This window comes from Amblyomma maculatum, unplaced genomic scaffold (assembly GCF_055883805.1).
Source record: "Amblyomma maculatum isolate TAMU_Amacu unplaced genomic scaffold, ASM5588380v1 scaffold_15, whole genome shotgun sequence".
NCBI classification, from domain to species: Eukaryota; Metazoa; Arthropoda; class Arachnida; order Ixodida; family Ixodidae; genus Amblyomma; species Amblyomma maculatum.
Window position 1 is genome coordinate 5477875 of NW_028146740.1, and position 9240 is coordinate 5487114.

At 45.7% G+C, this 9240-nt stretch overlaps 1 pseudogene; it reads left to right on the plus strand.

Annotated features, from left to right (window-relative positions):
* The first annotated feature begins 7826 nt into the window (after positions 1-7826).
* Positions 7827-8804, plus strand: LOC146171973 (uncharacterized; annotated as a pseudogene).
* The last annotated feature ends 436 nt before the right edge of the window (positions 8805-9240 follow it).

The following is a 9240-nucleotide window of genomic DNA, read 5'->3' on the forward strand; positions in this document are numbered from 1 at the left end:
GTGCAGCCACGCTATACCATAATCATTATTGGCCCAGTGAACTTCACCCATATCCGTTATTGGCATTCAACCGGCTAAGAGCGGTCAATAATGCCCATTCATATTGAACAGTTTGCCATTATTGTATACACAATGAGGCAGCCTGGTCATTATTGGCCAACCAGCTGCAATTGTTTGCCAATATCTTCCACACTATGGTATAACCTGGTAAATATTGTCCGGTCAATAACAACGGCTTCTCAATATTGAATATATCTAGGCATACAGTGGTCAATAATGTCCAACCAACTTTGGCGGCTTCCTAACATTGTAATATCTTGGTTTCTAGTGGTCGATATTGTCTAATGAGCCTTGATGGCTGACCAGCATTGCACATATTATGGCATAGCTTGGCTAATATTGTCCGGCCGTTATGGTTGCCTCGTCAACATTGAATATATCTTGGCATACATTGGTCAATATTGCCCCACCAGCTTTGGTGGCATCCTAACATTGTATATATCTTGTATTATAGCGGTCAATATTGCCAAATGAGTTCTGATGGCTGGCCAGCATTGCACATATAATGGCATAAATAGGTTAATATTGTCCGGCCATTAATGTTGTCTTGTCAGCAATAAATAAATCATGGCATATATTGGTCAATAGTGACCCGCCTGTCATGGCGGCCTGCCAACAATGTATACATATGCATTATATTGTTCAATATTGTTCGATGGACTGTGATGGCTAGCCAGCATTGCACCCTAATGGCATAGGTTGGGCAATAATGTTCTGCCAATATGGATGGCTTGTCAACATCGCATATATCTTGACATAGATTGGTCAATATTGTCCCATCAGCTTTGATGGCATCCCAACATTGTATATATCATGGTTTCTAGTGGTCGATATTGTCTAACGAGCTTTGATGGCTGGCCACCTTTGCACATTTCAGGCTGCGGCGGCGCTAAAAAAACAGTAGAAGCAGCTCTGACCGACAGAGACATTTCTAATACTTGCATCTCAATATGACAGAGTGTTGGGGCTAATTTCGTCGCAACTAAATTTTTCGCTGTCCCGGACGTCAGTTTACGTTGAACTGTAGAAGATATTCATATGCCATACGTAATTTGGGCCACCATATATATAATGTTTATTGGGATTAATGTATAGATTGTCCTAAAATTGTTTGACTGAGTTGACCAGACAAAATGAACAGAAGTGCCTATCACGGAAAATGTAGAATGTATTTTTCTGAGTACATTTTTCGTGATTCGCTAATTGTTGTGGATGATCTGCGATTATACTTGACAATTTTGGTAGAGAACTCTTTTATTTACGAATTTAGGCACGATTAATTGTTACGTAAAATTCTGCATATAATATCTTCGAGACAATTCCTGCAGACTAGAGACCCGGATGTCAATCACGCGTGGACGTAGCTAACACAGATAGCGTTCCAAACTTTAGCCAAGTGTTGAAAAAATTCTGACAGCACGTGGAATCTACACTGCAGAAATTAGCGAAGGCGAGATTAATGCTACTGCATACGGTGCATTACGTATCATTATCGTTATCAACTAAACGCAGCGTCATTACCATTGATTCTGTCATCATTGTCATTTTCACTAATTGCAGCGTCATTCTCGTCGCTATCCTCACGGTAGACAATGAGAATTACGTATGGTGCTAGTTTCGCGATCCAGGGTTTAGCGCAGTTGGTTAAAGCGTTAACTAGGCTAGGAATTCGATTCCCGGTGGAGACGATTTGTTTTTCTGATCTCGTCAAATCAGGATGATTGAAAGTGATTGACACATCAATGCACAGATCCGATGCACAGATATATCCATGCACAGATCTCGAACACATCTCGCGCACAACTCTCGCGCACGGGATTTCGTTCCATGGGCCTATTTATACGCATACGAGTACAAGCATATGCGCGCGCTCGAGCACACATCTGATCTGACAAGCAAATGTTTAATAGATGCGTGTCCGCGAAAAAAATCCTGCGCAGTCAAGAAACGCAAGGTACTCAAATGCAAAGAACGCAACAGAACGTGTGTGTCGCTTGAACAAAACCAGGGGTTACGTTTGGATAGTAAACGCAGAAACGATCGAATATATCCGGTGAATCCAGATCCTATAAACGTTTGTCCATGATTGGAAACACGCAAGCGTAGCATCATTATTTCCGCCTTTTTTTTTACGTGATGGAAAGAAACCCAACATGTTCAAGCTAAGCAGAGGTGGGAGAGATCGATCGCGCTAGCCAATCAAACACGCACTGCATGATTCGCCATTACCCTAGCTGTTTCCGGCATTCAGCATAAGCACCGACTATACCACGCCTCAGTACTAGCTGTTCTTATAGACAGATATGTTGGGCTGCTTTCAGGGCCTTCGAGTTCTAATATCTACTAAACACAAATTTGTACTGTACTCTTTTGCGCTCCGCTGCGGGCTTCAGCAACAAAGACTGAACGACTTTGGCCATCGGTGCAGCAGCGCATAAAATATTTCAGCTCAAAGAAAAAATACAAGCAACATATATTCTACGTTATGTCTAGCTAATTCACTTGACAAGAAAACAAATCTGAACTGTCCTGGAATGGTTCGTATTCTAATGCGACGTAAATCGCACACTGCCAAAAAGTAGTGTACATGTAAAAGATAATAAAAGAAATCAACAGCACTGCATGGGGCAAGGCAAAGGAAAAAAAATAAAAATTTAAAACAATTACCTACAGTGTAATGAATGCGCGCACATGTGTCGCCAGCATATATGGTAACAAAATTGAAATTGCATAATAACGATGTTCTTTACGGAAGTTATTTTTGTTCGAAAGCTGTAATATATGGCTCATAATGATGCATTTGACCACAGCGTTTCACAGCGCTCTCCTAAACATTGTTCAGAAACTATTCTTCAAACATTCATTGCCTTATTATCCAACCATATAATCACTGCACCGAAGGCGTTTTCCTTCAGAGAACTAAATAATTCTATCCCATCATGTCAACCAGGCAGCTAATTGCAATTCATATATATTAAAAGTAATGCGAGTGCGTTACTTTAGCAGTTTTGAGGCATTTTTAGAGAACACCACTCTCGAAGAATTTAACACATGATTGAGAATTAGGGTTCCTTTGTGAAATATTCTGCCGCTTTCACAAGTGCTGCTTCCGCGGGCTGAAAGATTATTATACCGCGCTTCTTTCTGAGGACAACCTTGTCCCAAGTTCGTAGATATAGTTTCAATGTTGACCCTTGCTTTCTTTCTATTTTTTCTTTACTGCAAATTTAGTTCTTCAGATCTTAGCTCGTCGAGTATTTTGTATTTCTTGATATGCCCACGGTTAGTTCTACGCGGATTTTTTCTTGGTCTAAATGTCCACCTGATTTGAAAAAAAAAAAAAAAATGAATAACATGAAAATTTTTAACCTTGAAGTGCTCGTAGTTATGGTCGTTTTCGCTTTTCTTTTCCTTAATAGGAATACAGCAAGTATACGGGCTGTTGAATCGCTCAGTTGCGCGTGATGACGTTTCAAGAGCACTCCGTCATGAACAGCGACCTGTGTGCCATCTTTAATAAAAAAAGATATGTCCATTTGTTCGAACCGAGGACGATTCCGTGAAAACTGAAGATTGTTTTACGTATGTGATTATTATTTGAAACTATGAGGTAAAACGTATTTTGCATTAACAAAAAAATATAGCGAAATTATCATTCCACTGAAAATGTTACCGAGCCAACAGTCGAGGCGACCAAAGAGTTCCGAACGCACTCCTCGTTGTTTTAGCGAAGCCAAGGGTAAAACTGCGCATTCCTCCTCACATGCTTGGCGCAAAGAACATATGGTTTTCATTCTCTCGTCCTTTTGTCGCCTCTCCGCCCGAGTGCCTTGACTAAAGCAATTCTCAAACCGTTTTCAACTTCCCGTCTTGTAGCCTTTTCTCCCCGTAAAGCAGTCATCGCGGAGGGGCAGCGACCTTCACTGCCCTCTCTTTCCTCCCGGCTAGGCAGGCGTTGCTCACAATGCCCCCCACTCTACTCCTCCTCACTCTTCCCTTCCTTCCCGCCAACTTTCCTGGCCGGCAGCCTTCTGGGCTCACGTGGTCCTGCGGGACCTGTTTCATTTCTCTCACCCCCTTTCGAGCTTTATGCTTACTCTTTCGACAGATCTCAAGCAAAAAAAAAAAAAAAAAAAAAAGAGGGAGAGAAAACACAACCATCTTCTGCCCTCTTCCAACCGTGCCTCAAAACTCGACACAAGCCGCTGATTCAGAGGCGTCTGGTCGGCCACACAATCCCCATCCGCTCGAGCTCCCGCAGCTTTGGACAGCAGAACCGAAAAACCAAGCCTTGTGAAAGTTCCGATTCGTCTTAATGGCCATGCCTGAAAGAGGATGTGAGTACCACCAGCATTTTAAGTTGTTTGTTCACAACTCAGCTCTCTGAGATTATTTCTTGCTTTGTCTCCTTGTAAGATCGCTACTTTTTCTTACCAGGTGTATAAAGCATCAGATCCCTGGGATGTACTTTGCGTGGCAGCATTCATTTTGGATTGTTGCAATTGAGGTCTGCAAATCTGCGCTAGCCGTATGGTAAGATACTTTTTTTTTGCATTATTTGGTGCAGTATGTTGTCAGCCTTGATCATCATGTCAATAACCGATATGCTTGCGAGAACGGAAAGTCATTTATTTCGACCGCACCACGCCAGTCAGTTCTGAACTGTATTTTCAGCGCACTATTTTGTATGCATAAACTCTGGTCATAATGACAAAATTTACGGCGCAGAGGTGGCCAATTTGTATTGCAAAAGAAAAACGTGGTCCTGTAAAACATGACGCGTGTTTTGTGTGATTTTCAGGTTACAACTTCATCGCTCGTGTGTTGTGAGTCTGAAGTGGTCAGTTTCTTTTACAAACTGTATACAAAACTCAGAGTTAAGTCTAGATTTCTGGGACATGATTTTTAGTTGCGAGCGAATATTTAATATTGTAATTTGCCGTTATGAATGCGCTATTGGAATGGTCTAAACGACGCGTAGCTTATTCACGTGTTTGATCTTTCTCTTGCGCTAATTCCGAGTAGTAGAAGTGTCATAAAATAGCCGCTTAAAATAGGTTATTTACAGTTGCTACCATAGTTCTTATACTTTACCACACGTACAAAGTTGTTCCCACAACAAACGTGATGCTAAGTTACGGATTTCTTTATTTTTTTCAGTTCGAGTGTATCATACAAACCCCAAAGCATCTGTGTCGTACGTTGTTTTGGCTGCAGCTTTGACAACTTTTAAAACGATCTGTTTGCAGTAATGATGCGGTGCACACTAAATTTAGTAGCCGCGGTCGGAGTGCGACTGCCATTTTTTGTGTCTGTTTTTTCCTTTGTAGTTACTTTTTAGTTCTTGAGGCAATCTATTCAAAGGAAAGCTATTGATTTGAAGCTTCCAGTTATGACGACGTCTTTCTTCTACAGGTGTTCGATCACAAAGGCACTACAAGTATAAGGGGGCAAGCACTGACTACCGTTAAAGAATAGATAACGGCAAATGTCATTTTGTTTTATGTTTCCAGCGTCAACAACGCATCCACGTGGGAAGCCGTGCACTGCCAGATGTGCAAACCAATGTAACCAAGTTAATATGGCCGGCCTCACTGAGCATGCAGCTTATTTCAACCTGAGTAAATCAGACAAGAAAGTTGCCTGAGGGCCAACAGGTAGTGCTTTATTTTGCATTTTTACTCCACGGTCTAGCTGCACTTCCACTTTCCAAAAGTTTTCTGTCTTAATGGGATTTATGAATGTTGCTTTTATTTCCAGGTGCCATCTGCGAAAGGAAATACATTGTTATACACGCTGCTCAAGTCCATATCTTTCAAGGCTGCATGGAGCTGCTGCCCCTACAACCGACCACAAAAGAAGCTGCGATGAACGCAGCGCCTTCCTCCAACCTGGGACCTGAGAACACCTTGACAAGGGACGCAAAGACAGGAGGAGCACTGAAGTCTAAGAGTTCTACCTAAATGTTTCCATGCCCTGTAACACGTGCACACCTAATAAATCACCATGCAGTGAACCTTTCAGCTGTATTATTTTCTGTGCATGGATATTCTCAGCATGCTTTATTTAAATGAAAAGCTGCATGAAAAATATCTTCACTGCATAAGTAGGGGATGGGTTTGCAGGTGCCTATTAGTCATAGCACGAAAAAGCAACTAGCCGGATTGCCAATTGCTCTGGCTGGATGCCAATAATGCAAAACCACTGGGCAAGATTGGATTGGAAATATTGTGTAGCCGATAAATCTGGCTGGATGCCAGTTGTGAATATCCAGTGAATAAGCATGGATACAAGATATTGGATGGCCAGTGAGCTTGGCGGGATGGCCGTGATATAACAACCAGTGAGTGAGCTTGGGTGGAAGATATTGAGTAGCCATTGAGTGCCGTTGAATGCCAGTAAACAAGGTAGTATGCCAATACTGGTTTTGATAGGAGAGCCGATCAAATTGGTTGGCATATATCTTGGCTCTTCGTGCGCCCCAATCAGACGCCAATATCGACCAATATTGGGACCAATATATCCCAATATTGGACCATTGGCGGTCCATTGACGGCGTGCTGCTTGGGACATGTATTCGGCGATTGTGCTTAGAATGAAGGTGATCCAGCGTCATTTGTTGCAACGCAGGCATTTGTACCCCCGCTGGTAAATTTAGGTGTAGCCTAGCGGTTAGATTCTTACCTCCCTTTTGAGCCATCATTTCAGCTAAAAGCGCAAGTTCACCGAGCACCTGTTAAAACGACTAAACTATGACGAACAGTGTGGGGATACACGTATATCCCACTGTCCTTTCTAACCAGCGACGAGCGTGGCTGAGTCACGAGACGACGCTCGCCCGCCAGGAGAGGGTGGGGGAGAAGGCATTTAGCGTTTCCCTCGCTCCCCATACAATGCTGCGACACCACAGCATCGCGCTGGTAACCTAGGGAAGGGTAACATTCCAAACGCGAGGAGGAATGACTTGCTTCTCTTGTCTGGTGCCGAGAAGCAACCGATTACTTCTCGATATGCAATACCGAGAGGGATAAAACCGCGGTGCCCAGGAGAGGAAGGCCTTCTTGCCTCGTCTGCACCCGAAGACCCTGGACGGATAACCTTGACCCTCCCTACCAGTGGACGACTACGACGACCCGGTGAGCTACCCAAACTCTTATGTTATCGGATAGAACAATCTTTCGCAGTGTGTATAGTTGCCTTGCGTTAGGATTAATAAATTGTTACCTAGCGTGCCCAGTTCGTTGCCTATTTCGTCCGGACCTGCCGTGGCGGCGACTTCGAGCCACGGGTTGGGGACACGTATTGCGTACGAGTAACGCCTGCGTGCAGTTGGTACGGGAGCTCGCCTACCCCGCCGGCAGTGCGTATTTGTGACCCCATATCTGGCGCCCAACGTGGGGCGAAGTAGGAAATTGAGCAGGTAACTTTGTTCGAACGGACGACTATCGACGCTCCAACAAAGTATGGCATCGGGTAGGCCTGACTTGCAGGCTTTGTTCACGCCATCACATGGTCAGAGCTCTCTTCTTGACGCGCCGTTGCAGCCTTTATTAGGGTTTGAGGATATAGAGCTAGGGCGTTCCACGCGGAATAGCCGAGCGATATTTCCTGGCGCGTTGAGAGAAGAGAGGCCTAGCACGAAGGGTTCCACATCGGGCACCTTGCCACTTCGCGGATTGGACAATGAGGCACTGCAGCCGGCAGCGACTGCGTCCAATTCTGCGGGCGTCAGTCTATCGCCAACTCAGATGCTCTTGCAAAACGCGATGAAAGTAATGCAGACCTTATCAGGTGCCTTGCAGAACAATTCGCAAGCCCCAGTGGAGGGACCACGTGTTAATGTAGACGTGCCTACTTATACGGGGTACCATGACAGAATGGGAGCGAATGAGTACCTCGACCGTCTGCTGCATTATCAGCAAGTAACTGGAATAGCAGACGCCAAAATGCTCGCGCGTATAGTGCCTATTTCTTTGACGGAGCAAACGCCTCGCTGGTACCGACTTGCCGGAAATCGTGCGAGGACAATGGAGGAGTTCGGCGCAAACTTCCGCGACGAATTCCTTGCGGCGAACTATGAGTGGCGTTTGAGGAGAGAGCTGGAGCTGCGCACCCAGCACCCCGACGAGTCTCTGTTATAGTACGTCCGAGCTATGGATGAACTTTATCGCCTCGCTGACCCTCGCGCCACAAACACGGAGAAAGTTAAGCGCGTCACACGACAAGCGCACCTGACTTTCGCGGCCTACTTGAGAGGAGGGAGGTTTAGAGATTTGGATGAATTCGCGGCTGAGGCGAAGCGCATTCAAGGAGACATTCTCGCTGCAGGGGCGTATAGGCCGCCACCACCCGCATCGATGTCACTTGAGCCGCGATGCGCGTGGAATGACAGCTCAGCGCATAATTCATCCAGGGCTGAAGCGTCAGCACATTTTGCTGACGAGAGCATTCCAAGGGCTTGGGAGTTGTCTGACCGCGCCTTGGATCCATTCAGCTACGCGCTACGGACAGCCCACGCTGCCGCTGAACAGAACCCACCGCGGCGAGAACGCGAGGCTGAGGCACGGCCTCACGAGCGAACGACGCAGCGAGTTCGAGACGCACGTGGCGACCAACGCTTAGACCGTCGGGACTCGGACAACCGTTGCTGCCGGTGTGGCCAAGCAAGGCACTTCTCCCGCGAGTGTGGCCGAGCTCCCGCCTGTGAACAAACGCGATCGGTAAACGGCCAGAGCCGCCGGTGATTGACCTTCGACACTGCGCGGTGCACGCAGAGAAGCCCGGTTTACTGGCGCCTTTGACTTGTCGCGTAGGAATTTCTGTAGACTCACCAGCGCCGGTCATTGAGCTAACAATAGCTCGAATGAAATTCACCGTGTTACTAGATACGGGAGCAAGCGCTTCCTTGTTCGGTGACGAAGTGTTAAACCATCTCAGCGAGAACAAAATCCGGCTGAGAGAGTGCGGTACCACTTTTCGTCTTGCGAGCGGCACATCCGGCGGTGCAGCTAGAATTGTGTTTGTGTCCTTCTGATCTTCGTCCTCGTCCTTCGCGCTGTTATTCCAAAATATATAACCAACTAGCCGGCACCTCAACGATTGTTAACTAGAATAGTGGTTCGTTGGGAAAGGCGCGTGCGGCGACAACGCCTCATTTATCTTCCCGGTTTATCCGTTCCT